This window comes from Oncorhynchus gorbuscha, linkage group LG24 (assembly GCF_021184085.1).
Source record: "Oncorhynchus gorbuscha isolate QuinsamMale2020 ecotype Even-year linkage group LG24, OgorEven_v1.0, whole genome shotgun sequence".
Classification (NCBI taxonomy): Eukaryota; Metazoa; Chordata; class Actinopteri; order Salmoniformes; family Salmonidae; genus Oncorhynchus; species Oncorhynchus gorbuscha.
In genome coordinates this window covers 42,679,487-42,698,693 of record NC_060196.1, presented here as the reverse complement: position 1 = coordinate 42,698,693, position 19,207 = coordinate 42,679,487, and positions in this window count along the sequence as shown.

Genomic DNA, 19,207 nt, shown 5'->3' with positions numbered 1-19,207 from the left:
ATAACATTACAGAGACTTTATAGTAACAACATCACAGAGACTTTATAGTAACATTATTACAGAGTCCTTTATAGTAACAACAATACAGAGCCTTTACAGTAACAACATTACAGATAATTTATAGTAACAACATTACAGAGACTTTATAGTAACATTATTATAGAGTCCTTTATAGTAACAACATTACAGAGACTTTATAGTAACAACATTACAGAGACTTTATAGTAACAACATTACAGAGACTTTATAGTAACAACAATAGAGAGCCTTTATAGTAAGTAACAACATTACGGAGACTTTATTGTGACAACATACCGTACCTTTTTAGTGACAACATAACAGAGCCTTTATGTCACAACATTACAGAGACTTTATAGTAACAACAATAGAGAGCCTTTATAGTAAGTAACAACATTACAGAGCCTTTATAGTAACAACATTACAGAGCCCTTTATAGTAACAACATAACAGAGCCTTTATGTCACAGCATTACAGAGCCCTTTATAATAACATTATTACATAGGCTTTATAGTAACAACATTAGAGAGCCTTTATAGTAAGTAACAACATTACAGAGCCTTTATAGTAAGTAACAACATTACAGAGCCCTTTATAGTAATAACATTACATAGACTTTATAGTAACATTACAGAGCCCTTTATAGTGACAACATTATAGAGCCTTTATAGTGACAACATAACAGAGCCTTTATGTCACAACATTACAGAGCCCTTTATAATAACATTATTACAGAGACTTTATAGTAACAACATTACAGAGCCCTTTCTAGTAATAACATTACAGAGACTTTATGGTAACATTATTACATAGTCCTTTATAGTAACAACATTACAGAGACTTTATGGTAACATTATTACAGAGTCCTTTATAGTCTCAACATTACAGAGCCTTTATCGTAACATTATTACAGAGACTTTATGGTAACATTATTACAGAGACTTTATCGTAACATTATTACACAGACTTTATGGTAACATTATTACAGAGACTTTATCGTAACATTATTACATAGACTTTATGTTAACATTATTACAGAGCCCTTTATGGTAACAACATTACAGAGCCCTTTATAGTAACAACATTATAGAGCCTTTATAGTGACAACATACCGTACCTTTTTAGTGACAACATAACAGAGCCTTTATGTCACAACATTCCAGAGCATTCATGGTAACAACATTACAGAGACTTTATAGTAACAACATTACAGATACTTTATAGTAACAACATTACAGAGCCTTTATAGTCTCAATATGACAGAGCCCTTTATAGTCTCAACATTACAGAGCCTTTATAGTCTCAATATGACAGAGCCCTTTATAGTCTCAACATTACAGAGCCTTTATAGTAACAACATTACAGAGACTTTATAGTAACAACATTACAGATACTTTATAGTAACAACATTACAGAGCCTTTATAGTCTCAATATGACAGAGCCCTTTATAGTCTCAACATTACAGAGCCTTTATAGTCTCAATATGACAGAGCCCTTTATAGTCTCAACATTACAGAGCCTTTATAGTAACAACATTACAGAGACTTTATAGTAACAACATTACAGAGACTTTATAGTCTCAATATGACAGAGCCCTTTATAGTCTCAACATTACAGAGCCTTTATAGTCTCAACATTACAGAGCCTTTATAGGAACAACATCACAGAGACTTTATAGTAACAACTTTACAGAGACTTTATAGTAACATTATTACAGAGCCCTTTATAGTAACAACATTACAGAGACTTTATAGTAACAACATCACAGAGAATTTATAGTAACATTATTACAGAGTCCTTTATAGTAACAACAATACAGAGACTTTATAGGAACAACTTTACAGAGACTTTATAGTAACATTATTACAGAGCCCTTTATAGGAACAACATTACAGAGACTTTATAGTAACAACATCACAGAGACTTTATAGTAACATTATTACAGAGTCCTTTATAGTAACAACATTACAGAGACTTTATAGTAACAACATCACAGAGACTTTATAGTAACATTATTACAGAGTCCTTTATAGTAACAACATTACAGAGACTTTATGGTAACATTATTACAGAGACTTTATCGTAACATTATTACACAGACTTTATGGTAACATTATTACATAGACTTTATGTTAACATTATTACAGAGCCCTTTATGGTAACAACATTACATCGTCCTTTATAGTAACATTATTACAGAGACTTTATAGTAACAACATTACAGAGTCCTTTATAGTAACAACATTACAGAGACTTTATAGTAACAACATTACAGAGAATTTATGGTGACAACATTACAGAGTCTTTTTCGTAAAAACATTACGGAGACTTTATAGTGACAACATTATAGAGCCTTTATAGTGACAACATACCGTACCTTTTTAGTGACAACATAACAGAGCCTTTATGTCACAACATTCCAGAGCATTCATGGTAACAACATTACAGAGACTTTATAGTAACAACATTACAGAGACTTTATAGTCTCAACATTACAGAGCCTTTATAGTCTCAATATGACAGAGCCCTTTATAGTCTCAACATTACAGAGCCTTTATAGTAACAACATTACAGAGACTTTATAGTCTCAATATGACAGAGCCCTTTATAGTCTCAACATTACAGAGCCTTTATAGTCTCAACATTACAGAGACTTTATAGTAACAACATTACAGAGTCCTTTATAGTCTCAACATTACAGAGTCCTTTATAGTCTCAACATTACAGAGCCTTTATAGGAACAACATCACAGAGACTTTATAGTAACAACTTCACAGAGACTTTATAGTAACATTATTACAGAGCTCTTTATAGTAACAACATTACAGAGACTTTATAGTAACAACATCACAGAGAATTTATAGTAACATTATTACAGAGTCCTTTATAGTAACAACAATACAGAGACTTTATAGGAACAACTTTACAGAGACTTTATAGTAACAACATCACAGAGAATTTATAGTAACATTATTACAGAGTCCTTTATAGTAACAACATTACAGAGACTTTATAGTAACAACATCACAGAGACTTTATAGTAACATTATTACAGAGTCCTTTATAGTAACAACAATACAGAGCCTTTACAGTAACAACATTACAGATAATTTATAGTAACAACATTACAGAGACTTTATAGTAACATTATTATAGAGTCCTTTATAGTAACAACATTACAGAGACTTTATAGTAACAACATTACAGAGACTTTATAGTAACAACATTACAGAGACTTTATAGTAACAACAATAGAGAGCCTTTATAGTAAGTAACAACATTACGGAGACTTTATAGTGACAACATACCGTACCTTTTTAGTGACAACATAACAGAGCCTTTATGTCACAACATTACAGAGACTTTATAGTAACAACAATAGAGAGCCTTTATAGTAAGTAACAACATTACAGAGCCTTTATAGTAACAACATTACAGAGCCCTTTATAGTAACAACATAACAGAGCCTTTATGTCACAGCATTACAGAGCCCTTTATAATAACATTATTACATAGGCTTTATAGTAACAACATTAGAGAGCCTTTATAGTAAGTAACAACATTACAGAGCCTTTATAGTAAGTAACAACATTACAGAGCCCTTTATAGTAATAACATTACATAGACTTTATAGTAACATTACAGAGCCCTTTATAGTGACAACATTATAGAGCCTTTATAGTGACAACATAACAGAGCCTTTATGTCACAACATTACAGAGCCCTTTATAATAACATTATTACAGAGACTTTATAGTAACAACATTACAGAGCCCTTTCTAGTAATAACATTACAGAGACTTTATGGTAACATTATTACATAGTCCTTTATAGTAACAACATTACAGAGACTTTATGGTAACATTATTACAGAGTCCTTTATAGTCTCAACATTACAGAGCCTTTATCGTAACATTATTACAGAGACTTTATGGTAACATTATTACAGAGACTTTATCGTAACATTATTACACAGACTTTATGGTAACATTATTACAGAGACTTTATCGTAACATTATTACACAGACTTTATGTTAACATTATTACAGAGCCCTTTATGGTAACAACATTACAGAGCCTTTATAGTCTCAATATTACAGAGCCCTTTATAGTCTCAACATTACAGAGCCTTTATAGTAACATTATTACAGAGACTTTATAGTAACAACATTACAGAGAATGTATAGTAACAACATTACAGAGTCCTTTATAGTAACAACATTACATAGTCCTTTATAGTAACAACATCACAGAGCCCTTTATAGTAACAACATTACAGAGCCCTTTATAGTAACAACATCACAGATACTTTATAGTAACATTATTACAGAGTCCTTTATAGTAACAACATTACAGAGACTTTATAGTAACAACATTACAGAGAATTTATAGTAACAACATTACATAGTCCTTTATAGTAACATTATTACAGATACTTTATAGTAACAACATTACAGAGAATTTATGGTGACAACATTACAGAGTCTTTATAGTAAAAACATTACGGAGACTTTATAGTGACAACATTATAGAGCCTTTATAGTGACAACATACCGTACCTTTTTAGTGACAACATAACAGAGCCTTTATGTCACAACATTCCAGAGCATTCATGGTAACAACATTACAGAGACTTTATAGTAACAACATTACAGAGACTTTATAGTAACAACATTACAGAGACTTTATAGTAACAACATTACAGATAATTTATAGTAACAACATTACAGAGACTTTATAGTAACAACATTACATAGTCCTTTATAGTAACATTATTACAGAGACTTTATAGTAACATTAGTACAGAGTCCTTTATAGTAACAACATTACAGAGACTTTATAGTAACATTAGTACAGAGTCCTTTATAGTAACAACATTACAGAGACTTTATAGTAACAACATTACAGAGATGTTATAGTAACAACATTACAGAGAATTTATAGTAACAACATTACATAGTCCTTTATAGTAACAACATTACAGAGTCCTTTATAGTAACAACATTACAGAGACTTTATAGTAACAACATTACAGAGAATTTATGGTGACAACATTATAGAGCCTTTATAGTGACAACATAACAGAGCCTTTATGTCACAACATTCCAGAGCCTTCATGGTAACAACATTACAGAGACTTTATAGTAACAACATTACAGATACTTTATAGTAACAACATTACAGAGAATTTATAGTAACAACATTACATAGTCCTTTATAGTAACAACATTACAGAGTCCTTTATAGTAACAACATTACAGAGACTTTATAGTAACAACATTACAGAGAATTTATAGTAACAACATTACAGAGAATTTATAGTAACAACATTACAGAGACTTTATAGTAACAACATTACAGAGACTTTATAGTAACAACATTACAGAGACTTTATAGTAACAACATTACAGAGACTTTATAGTAACAACATTACAGATAATTTATAGTAACAACATTACAGAGACTTTATAGTAACAACATTACAGAGAATTTATAGTAACAACATTACATAGTCCTTTATAGTAACATTATTACAGAGACTTTATAGTAATAACATTACAGAGAATTTATGGTGACAACATTACAGAGTCTTTATAGTAAAAACATTACAGAGACTTTATAGTGACAACATTATAGAGCCTTTATAGTGACAACATACCGTACCTTTTTAGTGACAACATAACAGAGCCTTTATGTCACAACATTCCAGAGCATTCATGGTAACAACATTACAGAGACTTTATAGTAACAACATTACAGAGACTTTATAGTAACAACATTACAGAGACTTTATAGTAACAACATTACAGATAATTTATAGTAACAACATTACAGATAATTTATAGTAACAACATTACATAGTCCTTTATAGTAACATTATTACAGAGACTTTATAGTAACAACATTACAGAGACGTTATAGTAACAACATTACAGAGTCCTTTATAGTAACATTATTACAGAGACTTTATAGTAACAACATTACATAGTCCTTTATAGTAACATTATTACAGAGACTTTATAGTAACAACATTACAGAGACGTTATAGTAACAACATTACAGAGAATTTATAGTAACAACATTACAGAGTCCTTTATAGTAACAACATTACAGAGACTTTATAGTAACATTAGTACAGAGTCCTTTATAGTAACAACATTACAGAGACTTTATAGTAACAACATTACAGAGACGTTATAGTAACAACATTACAGAGACTTTATAGTAACATTATTACAGAGACTTTATAGTAACAACATTACATAGTCCTTTATAGTAACATTATTACAGAGACTTTATAGTAACAACATTACAGAGACGTTATAGTAACAACATTACAGAGAATTTATAGTAACAACATTACATAGTCCTTTATAGTAACAACATTACAGAGTCCTTTATAGTAACAACATTACAGAGACTTTATAGTAATAACATTACAGAGAATTTATGGTGACAACATTATAGAGCCTTTATAGTGACAACATACCGTACCTTTATAGTGACAACATAACAGAGCCTTTATGTCACAACATTCCAGATCCTTCATGGTAACAACATTACAGAGACTTTATAGTAACAACATTACAGAGACGTTATAGTAACAACATTACAGAGAATTTATAGTAACAACATTACATAGTCCTTTATAGTAACAACATTACAGAGTCCTTTATAGTAACAACATTACAGAGACTTTATAGTAACAACATTACAGATAATTTATAGTAACAACATTACAGAGAATTTATAGTAACAACATTTCAGAGAATTTATAGTAACAACATTACATAGTCCTTTATATGTCACGCCTTGGTCATTGTATCTTGTGTTTTTGTTATATGTTTGGGTAGGCCAGGGTGTGACATGGGTTTATATGTTGTATTTCGTATTGGGGTTTGTATTAATTAGGAGTGTGTATTAGTAGGGGTGTGTCTAGTTAGGCTTGGCTGCCTGAGGCGATTCCTAATTGGAGTCAGCTGATTCTCGTTGTCTCGGATTGGGAACCGTATTTAGGCAGCCTGAGTGCGCGTTGTATTTCGTGGGCGATTGTACCTGTCTTAGTGTTAGTCACCAGATAGGCTGTATTAGTTTCACTCGTTTGTTGTTTTCGTATTTTCAGTTATTTCATGTACCGCTATTTTCTTCATTAAAAGTCATTAGTAACCTACACGCTGCATTTCGGTCTGACTCACTTCAAACAACAGACGAATATCATTACAGAATCACCCACCACGATTCACAGACCGAGCAGCGTGTGAACTGGCAGGAGCTAAAGGAGGACGATATGGACGGCAGAAGCAGGGATTATACGACGTGGGAAGAAATCGACAGGTGGGCGGCCGACCCAGAGCGAGTGCAAGAGCCCGCCTGGGATTCCCTACAGCAATTCGAAGAGGGCTATACACGGATGGAATCGAAAAGGAAAGCACGGCTATACAGAGCGAAAACCGTAGGTAACGGGGGAAAGCGCAGAGAGAGAGTGGCAGAGTCAGGAGTCAGACCTGAGCCTACTCTCCCTGTTAATTGTAAGGAGCAGCAATATGAGGACTTCTGGTCTTGGGAGATGATATTAGACGGAAAAGGACCCTGGGCGCAGCCGGGAGAATATCGCCGTCCCAAGGAGGAAATAGAAGTAGCTAAAGCGGAGAGTCGTGAGTATGAGGAGGCAGCACTGCGACGCGGTTGGAAACCGGAAAGTCACCCCAAAAAATTTATTGGGGGGGGCTAAAAGGGAGAATAGTTATGCCAGGTAGGAAATCTGCGCATACTCCCTGTGCTCACCGTTGGGCTAGAGAGACCGGGCAGGCACCGTGTTATGCTATGGAGCGCACGGTGTTTCCAGTGCGGGTGCAGAGCCAGCTGCGACTCATACCAGCCCTTCCTATTGGCCGGGCTAGAGTGGGCATCGAGCCAGGTAAGCTTGGGCAGGCTCGGTGCTCAAGAGCTCCAGTGCGCCTGCACGGTCCGGTCTATCCAGAGCCACCTATACACACCAGTCCTCCGGTAGCAGCTCCCCGCACCAGGCTTCCTATGCGTGTCCTCGCGCCAGTACCACCAGTTCCAGCACCACGCACCAGGCCTCCAGTGCGCCTCGCCTGTTCAGCGCAGCCAGTGCTTTTCTCCCCTCCTGCGCTGCCAGAGTCTCCCGCTTGTTTAGCGCAACCAGAGCTGTTCTCTTCTCCTTCGCTATCGGAGTCTCCCGCCTGTTTAGCGCAGCCAGAGCCTTTCTCCTCTCCTGCGCTGCCGGAGTCTCCTGTCTGTCCAGCGCCACTAGTGCTCCCAGTCGGCCCAGCGCGTCCAGTGCGCCTCGCCTGTTCAGCGCAGCCAGAGCCTTTCTCCTCTCCTACTACCTGCCTGAGCTTCCTCTCAGTACTAGGCTCCCTCTCTGTACTGGGCTCCCTCTCAGTACCGAGCTTCCTCTCAGTACCGAGCTTCCTCTCAGTACCGAGCTTCCTCTCAGTACCGGGCTTCCCCTCAGTACCGGGCTTCCCCTCAGTACCGGGCTTCCCCTCAGTACCGGGCTTCCCCTCAGTACCGGGCTGCTTCGGTCCCGGGCTGCCCCTCTGTCCCGGGCTGCCCCTCTGTCCCGGGCTGCCCCGCTGTCCTGAGTTGCCCCTCTATCCTGAGTTGCCCCTCTATCCTGAGTTGCCCCTCTATCCTGAGTTGCCCCTCTATCCTGAGTTGCCCCTCTGTCCCGAGCTGCCCCTCTGTCCCGAGCTGCCCCTCTGTCCCGAGCTGCCCCTCTGTCCCGAGCTGCCCCTCAGTTATGTGGGGATCAGGGTGAGGACTATTAGGCCATGGTCGGCGGAGAAGGTGGATTATCCTAGGACGCGAAGGGGAGGAACTAGGACATTTATGGAGTGGGGTCCACGTCCCGAGCCAGAACCGCCACCATGGACAGACGCCCACCTGGACCCTCCCTATGCTCTTGAGGTGCGTCCCGGAGTCCGCACCTTAGGGGGGGGGGGGTTCTGTCACACCTTGGTCATTGTATCTTGTGTTTTTGTTATATGTTTGGGTAGGCCAGGGTGTGACATGGGTTTATATGTTGTATTTCGTATTGGGGTTTGTATTAATTAGGAGTGTGTATTAGTAGGGGTGTGTCTAGTTAGGCTTGGCTGCCTGAGGCGATTCCTAATTGGAGTCAGCTGATTCTCGTTGTCTCGGATTGGGAACCGTATTTAGGCAGCCTGAGTGCGCGTTGTATTTCGTGGCCGATTGTACCTGTCTTTGTGTTAGTCACCAGATAGGCTGTATTAGTTTCACTCGTTTGTTGTTTTCGTATTTTCAGTTATTTCATGTACCGCTATTTTCTTCATTAAAAGTCATGAGTAACCTACACGCTGCATTTCGGTCTGACTCACTTCAAACAACAGACGAATATCATTACATTATAGTAACATTATTACAGAGACTTTATAGTAACAACATTACAGAGACTTTATAGTAACAACATTACAGAGAATTTATAGTAACAACATTACAGAGTCCTTCAAAGTAACAACATTACATAGTCCTTTATAGTAACAACATTACAGAGAATTTATGGTGACAACATTACAGAGACTTTATAATAACAACATTACGGAGACTTTATAGTAACAACATTACGGAGAATTTATGGTGACAACATTACAGAGTCTTTAAAGTAAAAACATTACGGAGACTTTATAGTGACAACATTACGGAGTCTTTATAGTAAAAACATTACGGAGCCCTTTATAGTGACAACATTATAGAGCCTTTATAGTGACAACATACCGTACCTTTTTAGTGACAACATAACAGAGCCTTTATGTCACAACATTCCAGAGCCTTCATGGTAACAACATTACAGAGACTTTATAGTAACAACATTACAGAGACTTTATAGTAACAACATTACAGATAATTTATAGTAACAACATTACAGAGCATTTATAGTAACAACATTACAGAGAATTTATAGTAACAACATTACATAGTCCTTTATAGTAACATTATTAAAGAGACTTTATAGTAACAACATTACAGAGACTTTATAGTAACAACATTACATAGTCCTTTATAGTAACAACATTACAGAGTCCTTTATAGTAACAACATTACAGAGCCCTTTATAGTAAGTAACAACATTACAGAGCCCTTTATACTTACAACATTCCAGAGCCTTCATAGTAACAACATTACAGAGCCTTTATAGTAACAACATTACAGAGCCCTTTATATTAACATTATTACAGTCCTTTATAGTAAAAATATTACAGAGCCCTTTGTTGTGACAACATTACGGAGCTTTGTAGTGAGATAATTAGAGAATACTGTATTGTAACAATATTACAGAGCCTTTATAGTAACAACATTACAGAGCCTTTATAGTAACAACATTACAGAGCCTTTATGTAACAACATTACAGAGCCTTTATGTAACAACATTACAGAGAATTTATGTAACAACTGAACAGAGCCTTTTACAGTGACATCATCACAGAGCCCTTTATAGTAAGTAACAACAATGCAGTGCCATTATTGTAAGTAACAACATTACAGCGCTGTGTATAGTCACAACATTGCAGAGCCTTTATGGTAACATCATCACAGAGCCCTTTATAATGGCAACATTTAAGAGCCTTTATAGTAACAACATTAGAGAGCCTTTATGGTAACAACATTACAGAGTCAATCAACTGCCCGGCACCCTCCACAGCAACCCGCCAAAGCCCCACCATTTCTCCTTCACCCATGTCCAGATAGCTGATGTTCTGAAAGAGCTACAAATTCTGGACCCCTACAAATCAACCGGGCTAGACAATCTGGACCCTCTCTTTCTAAAATTATCTGCCAAAATTGTTGCAACCTCTATTACTAGCTTGTTCAACATCTTTTTGCATCATCTGAGATTCCGAAAGATTGGAAAGCTACCGCGGTCATCCCCCTCTTCAAAGGGGGTGACACTCTAGACCCAAACTGCTACAGACCTATATCTATCCTACCCTGTCTTTCTAAGGTCCTCGAAAGCCAAGTTCACAAACAGATTTCCGACCATTTTGAATCCCACCGTACCTTCTCCACTATGCAATCTGGTTTCAGAGCTGGTCATGGGTGTACCTCAGCCACTCTCAAGGTCCTAAACGTCATTATAAGATACATTACTGTGCAGCCGTATTCATCGACCTGGCCAACGCTTTCGACTCTGTCAATCACCACATTCTTATTGGCAAACTTGATAGCCTTGGTTTCTCAAATTATTGCCTCACCTGGTTTACCAACTACTTCTCTGATAGAGTTCAGTGTGTCAAATCGGAGGGCCTGTTGTCCGGACCTCTACAGGGTTCAATTCCCGGGCCGACTCTCTTCTCTGTATACATCAATGATGTCGTTCTTGCTGCTGATGATTCTCTGATCCACCTCTACGCAGTCGACACCATTCTGTATACTTCTGGCCCCTCTTTGGACACTGTTAACTAACCTCCAGATGAGCTTCAATGCCATACAACTCTCCTTCCGTGGCCTCCAACTGCTCTTAAATGCAAGTAAAACTAAATGCATGCTATTCAATCGATCACTGCCCGCACCTGCCCACCCGTCCAGCATCCCTACTCTGGAAGGCTCTGACTTAGAATACGTGGACAACTACAAATACCTCGGTGTCTGGTTAGACTGTAAACTCTCCTTCCAGACTCAAATCAAGCATCTCCAATCCAAAATTACATCTAGAATCGGCTTCCTATATCGCAACAAAGCATCCTTCACTCATGCTGCCAAACATACCCTCGTAAAACTGACCATCCTACCGATCCTCGACTTCGGCGATGTCATCTATAAAATAGCCTCCAACACTCTACTCAACAAATTGGATGCAGTCTATCACAGTGCCATTCGTTTTGTCACCAAAGCCCCATACACTATACACCACTGCGACCTGTACGCTTTCGTTGGTTGGCCCTCGCTTCATACTCATCGCCCAACCCACTGGCTACAGGTTATCTACAAGTCTCTGCTAGGTAAAGCCCCGCCTTATCTCAGCTCACTGGTCACCATAGCAGCACCCACTCGTAGCACGCGTTCCAGCAGGTATATCTCGCTGGTCACCCCCAAAGCCAATTCCTAATTTGGTCGCCTTTCCTTCCAGTTCTCTGCTGCCAATGACTGGAATGATATGCAAAAATCACTGAAGCTGGAGACTCGTATCTCCCTCACTAACATTAAGCACCAGCTGTCAGAAGAGCTGACAGATCACTGCACCTGTACATAGCCCATCTGTAAACAGCCCATATATCTACCTCATCCCCATACTGTATTTATTTATTTATCTTGCTCCTCTGCACCCCAGTATCTCTTCTTGCACATTCATCTTCTGTCGATCTACCATTCCAGTGTTTAATTGCTATATTATAATTACTTCGCCACCATGGCCTATGTATTGCCTTAACCCCCTTATTTTACCTCATTTGCACTCACTGTATATAGACTTTTTTGTTTTATTTTTTCTACTGTATTATTGACTGTATGTTTTGTTTATTCCATGTGTAACTCTGTGTTGTTGTATGTGTCGAATTGCCAGGTCGCAGTTTTAAATGAGAACTTGTTCTCAACTAGCCTACCTGGTTAAATAAAGGTGAAATAAATACAAATAATAACCACATTACAGAGCCTTGTATAGTAAAAACATTACAGAGACTTTATGGTGACAACCCCTCTGCCAGCTGCTGCATTAATTACATTAGAACATATATAACCTAGAGGAAATAGGAACCAGTGATTAATAGAGGAAATGTAACATGTTTGGAATGACATTGTTTGAAATGTACTGAGTGATTGACTTCTGAATTGATTGATTGTTAGTTAGTTGAATGATATGATATGACTTGAGGGATGTGATGTAGTTTTTAATGAGAATGTTAGATGCTGCAAGGTGTGTGTGTGTGTGTGTGTGTGTGTGTGTGTGTGTGTGTGTGTGTGTGTGTGTGTGTGTGTGTGTGTGTGTGTGTGTGTGTGTGTGTGTGTGTGTGTGTAACTGTGTGTGGTGTGTGTGGTGTGACTGCAGCCAGCTGTTCAGATGAAACCTCCGCTCACCTCTACTCTCTCCATCTGCAGTCTAAAATAGAGTGGTAGGCAGACATGGGTATTCTAGTACATCAACAAAGTACTGTACTAACCTGGTCCTAGATCTGTTTGCGCTGTCAGGCCAACTCCTCACATATGAAAGTACAAATAGAAGTAAATAGGGGGCTTCCTGGGTGGTGCAGTGGTCTAAGGCACTGCATCGCACTCTGGATTCGAGCCCAGACAATTGGCCTAGCGTCGTATGGGTTAGGGAGGGTTTGGTCGGTAGGGATATCCTTGTCTCATCGCGCACTAGCGACTCCTGTGGCGGGCCGGGCGCAGTGCACGCTAACCAGGTCGCCAGGTGCACAGTGTTTCCTCCGACGCATTGGTGCGGCTGGCTTCCGGGTTGGATGCTCGCTGTGTTAAGAAGCAGTGCGGCTTGGTTGGGTTGTGTTTCGGAGGACGCATGGCTTTCGACCTTCGTCTCTCCCGAGCCCACCATAACTACTAACAATTGGATACCACGAAATTGGGGAGAAAAAGGGGGTAAAATTTTTAAAATAAATAAATATATATAAATAGTATCCAGAGTAGAAGCAGTGTCACTGCAATAGTTAGTAGTTGTGAGTTGCTATGTGCCCATGCTCTGTCCATTGCATGTTTGGTTGGCAGGAGGCCAAGTGCACTGTCAGAATGTTCTAGTGGTCTACTGATTTATAAAGTGTCTTCTGTCTGTCTCTTTCCCCAACATTTATCTAATCTCTCTTCTTCACCCTTTCACTTTCTCTTTCCAACCCCCCTTCTCTCTCTCTCTCTCTCTCTCTCTCTCTCTCTCTCTCTCTCTCTCTCTCTCTCTCTCTCTCTCTCTCTCTCTCTCTCTCTCTCTCTCTCTCTCTCTCTCTCTCAGCCCCCTCTCACTCTTCCCCTCTCTCTTTCTCAGGTTTAGACCTCTGCACCTCTCCTTCCTCCGCAGGTACCTGGTAACCCAGATAGAACTCCAGGTCTGTAGGCACATGGCCCTCCATTCTCTCGCCCAGTGAGAGGTGAGCCACGCTGGCCTCCCCAGCCCCCGCCCTGCCCCCGGACCCAGAACCAGAGCCAGAGCCCGGCCCGGCCAGCCGAGAGGAGGAGCAGTATGTGAGCCTGCCTGAGCCACCCACCCCACCACCACCATGCAGGGACGCTGAGACCCTCACTGGTAGGTGTGTGTGTGCGAGTACGTTTGTAAGTCTGTGTGAGTGCGTATGAATGTGTGTGTGCATCTACTAACAAGAATGAGAAAATAGTTATAGGATGTGATGTGTCTCCTGTTTCTCTGGCTGTGATACTTTTCTCATTCATAAAAAAGTGTACAGATTTAACCCCCCCCCCCCCCCCCCCTATAGATGTGTGTAACACTGCTGACCTACCGGAAGTTGAGATCATCAGTCTGTTGGAGGAGCAGCTGCCGGTGTATCGGTTACGTGCCGACACCGTCTTCGGTTACGACCATGACGACTGGCTACACACACCGCTACTGTCACCAGACGCACGCATCGACCTGACCACAGAACAGATCGAGGAGACGCTCAAATACTTCTGTAAGTGTTTGTGTGTGAGGGCGGTTATGTGTGCAGTATAGTGTAGGGTTTTTGCTGTTCTAATGCTTGGGGAGATGACAGTTTCCACACAGGTTCTAGATCTTCTCTGTTGCATAACTCAGCAAGTATATTAGATCTCTGTGTGTATAATGTATAATGTATAATGTATATGCCGTGGCTCGGGTGGTTGATGTCCTGGAGGGCAGGTAGTTTGCCCCCGGGGATGGGTTGGGCAGACCGCACCACCCTTTGGAGAGCCCTGTGGTTGCAGGCGGTGCAGTTGCCATACCAGGCAGTGATACAGCCCGAAAGGAGGCTCTCAATTGTGCATCTGCCAACTTGCCATGGTTAAATGCGGTGGTTTGCGCTTTCAGTTTTGCATAACAGATTTCACAACATATTAAGTGTGTTCCCTCAGGCCCCTACTCTACTACCACATATCCACAACCCAAAATCCATGTGTACGTGTGTGTATAGTGCGTATGCTATTGTGTGTTTGTATGCATATGTCTGTGCCGATGTTTGTGTTGCTTCACAGTCCCCGCTGTTCCATAAGGTGCATTTTTATCTGTTTTTTAAAATCTAATTTAACTGCTTGCATGAGTTAGTTGATGTGTGTTAGCAGTTGATGTTATTGTTAACACAGACCCGAAGCAAATCAGGGGGAGAAAAATAGACTTATTCAAAGGGAACGGATCATAGCTGTTATTCTGAGAAGTAGATGTTCATTCTTCCCTGTCCTCAGTGATTCTCCACAGAACAAAGTGACAGGATGTAATTTATAGCCCCCAACCCTAGCCTGTTGTTGACCAATTAGAATTCCTTGCAGTAAAACTGGGACAATGGCCAAATAACAAGTATCCTGTTTCAGGCTCAATGTATAGACTATTCAGACCAATGAGATCTTGCCACATGTAGCTATGAGTCCAGGACTGAAGCCCCTACACAGATTCTAACCAGATGTTGAACTGGAAAACAACTATTTCCATTGATTGTTAATTTCCTATTGACCTCTAGTCTTCTGCGTTGTGGATTATCTTAAAATATTCTTACATGTGGAGTAGAGTTCTATGTAGTCATGGCTCTATGTAGTACTGTGTGCCTCCCATAGTCTGTTCTGGACTTGGGGACTGTGAAGAGACCTCTGGTGGCATGTCTTGTGGGGTATGCATGGGTGTCCGATCTGTGTGCCAGTAGTTAAAACAGACAGCTTGGTGCATTCAACATGTCAATACCTCTCACAAATGCAAGTAGTGATATAGTCAATCTCTCCTCCACTTTGAGCCAGGAGAGATTGAGATGCATGTTATTAATGTTAGCTCTCTGTGTACATCGAAGGGTCTGCTGTGCTTCCTTTTTCTGAGCCAATTGCAATTTTCCTAAGTCCCTCTTTGTTCCACCTGACCACACGAATGAACAGTAGTCCATGTGCGACAAAACTATGGCCTGTAGGACCTGCCTTGTTGATAGTGCTTTTAATAATGCAGAACAGCACTTTATTATGGACAGACTTCTTCCCATCCTAGCTACTGTTGTATCAATATGTTTTGACCATGACAGTTTACAATCCAGGGTTACACCAAGCAGTTTAGTCACCTCAACTTGCTCAATTACCACATTATTCATTACAAGTTTTAGTTGGTTTAGGGTTTAGTGAACGATTTGTCCCAAATACAATGCTTTTAGTTTTTGAAATATTTCCGACTAAATGATTCCTTGCCACCCATTCTGTAACTAACTGCAGCTCTTTGTTAAGTGTTGTTGTCATTTCAGTCGCTGTGGTAGCTGACGTGTATAGTGTTGAGTCATCCGCATAGACATACTACACTGCCTTTAATCAAAGCCAGTGGAACGTCATTAGTAAAGATTGAAAAAAGTAAGGGGCCAAGACAGCTGCCCTGGGGAATTCCTGATTCTATCTGGATTTCGTTGGAGAGGCTTCCATTAAAGAACACTGTTAGACAGGTAACTCTTCATCCACAGTATAGCAGGGGGTGTAAAGCCATAACACATACGTTTTCCAGCAACAGACTATGATCGATAATGTCAATCGCCGCACTGAAGTCTAACATAACAGCCCCAACAATTTGTTTAGCATCAATGTCTCTCAGCCAATCATCAGACATTTGTGTAAGTGCTGTGCTTGTTGAATGTCCTTCCCTATAAGCGTGCTGAAAGTCTGAAAGTCCACAACTGTACATTTGGCGAAGCATGACAACTCAGCGACACAATGTCTCAACGCAGCCTTATAAGGCTGGGTTGAGGGACCCAAATTATTATAATACAAGCATTTAAAGATGCAGATGGTCTCATGGAATTCTTATTCAGTTCAAGGCACTTGGTCAAATGTTTTATTTTTTCATGAAGAGTAATAATCCTTTCTTTACAAATGAAGGTATCCATCGAACCTTTCCCCGTGACAACTATGAACATGTCGCATATTATACACTTAATAGCATGCCAGTCCCCAGCAGATTCAATGGCGTTTTCACTGTTGAACGCCAACAGTCCAAGGGAACAAACATTTCCCGGCGGTGCTGGGGACTTATATGCCACACCCACCAGTGCCTCGCGTAACTGTGTTGTTGTCTGACTTGTTGAATGTGAAGAGCAAGAGAGAATTGCAGGGGGAGTGATGGCTGGGTCGGTTGTCAGTGGCAGGTCGCCGGTTGTGTCTTGGTGCGCACCAGTCCGGCTGTGTGTTAGCGTTTGGTGTAGTCTCTCAGAGCTGTGTCGGGCGTGTCCCCAGTGTCTGTAGTCATGGGGAATATAAAACATACGGTTACAGCATGTACAGGCCAACAACTGGAGTCGCACTCACACGCTGTTTGACTTTCCTTTAGTAGTTCTATAGAGAGCGTTGTATAAGTTGAGCTCTTGGCAGCCTGGCTCGTTTGTTGGTATCCAGGTACTAAAGGGACCGCAAGATGGGCCGCGCGACGAACTTCCAGCGGTGGCAAGAGGAGGGCAACAGATGGATAATTCTTGATACACACAGGAAGCTGTTGAGTGTAAAAACCCGTCAGTGTTGAAGATGGGCAACTGGCTGGCCCTTTTGTAGACCGGCGGACCAATTAAATGTTTTTTTTAAATAATAATAATAATAGTAATAATATATTTATTTATTTATTTTGGAACTCAGTTGGGGTCTCAACTTACTGTTGAGAGTTACAATAATAGAATACACAAGGTGCAATTTTTTAATTTAGTTGTGCATCAGCAGTAACTTATTTAGCCTATGTCAGCTAACATTTTTTAGATTGGCAAGTTTGTCTAGCGGCCAGCTATCTAAACATGGTCGTATCAATGTATAGACTATTCAGACCAATGAGATCTTGACACATGTAGCTATGAGTCCAGGACTGAAGCCCCTACACAGATTCTACCCAGATGTTGAACTGGAAAACAATTTCCATTGATTGTTAATTCCCTATTGACCTCTAGTCCTCTGCGTTGTGGATTATCTTAAAATATTCTTACATGTGGAGTAGAGCTCTATGTAGTCATGGCTCTATCTAGTACTGTGTGCCTCCCATAGTCTGTTCTGGACTTGGGGACTGTGAAGAGACCTCTGGTGCAGATCTCCCATACCATACAAATGTGAGATGGCTGAGTTTGGGGAAGGTGCCTAAAAGGGTGTGGGACCTGAAGTCGGAGATTGCTGAGTTTTTGCAAATGAAAAAAGAATAAAGAATGGTTGGCTGATTTTGCCTTCACCGTGGACATCATGGACCTCATGAATGAACTGAATTCCAAACAACAATGGAAGTGCCTTTTTGTACATCAGATGTACAGTCTTGTCAAAGCCTTCAAGAGAAAATTACTCCTACTGACCCACCAAGTAGAAGCCAACAATCTCACCCACCTTCTGACACTACTAGTCTGTTCCCTATCAGATGACCTACTGACACTACTAGTCTGTTCCCTATCAGATGACCTACTGACACTACTAGTCTGTTCCCTATCAGATGACCTACTGACACTACTAGTCTGTTCCCTATCAGATGACCTACTGACACTACTAGTCTGTTCCCTATCAGATGACCTACTGACACTACTAGTCTGTTCCCTATCAGATGACCTACTGACACTACTAGTCTGTTCCCTATCAGATGACCTACTGACACTACTAGTCTGTTCCCTATCAGATGACCTACTGACACTACTAGTCTGTTCCCTATCAGATGACCTACTGACACTACTAGTCTGTTCCCTATCAGATGACCTACTGACACTACTAGTCTGTTCCCTATCAGATGACCTACTGACACTACTAGTCTGTTCCCTATCAGATGACCTACTGACACTACTAGTCTGTTCCCTATCAGATGACCTACTGACACTACTAGTCTGTTCCCTATCAGATGACCTACTGACACTACTAGTCTGTTCCCTATCAGATGACCTACTGACACTACTAGTCTGTTCCCTATCAGATGACCTACTGACACTACTAGTCTGTTCCCTATCAGATGACCTACTGACACTACTAGTCTGTTCCCTATCAGATGACCTACTGACACTACTAGTCTGTTCCCTATCAGATGACTTACTGACACTACTAGTCTGTTCCTTA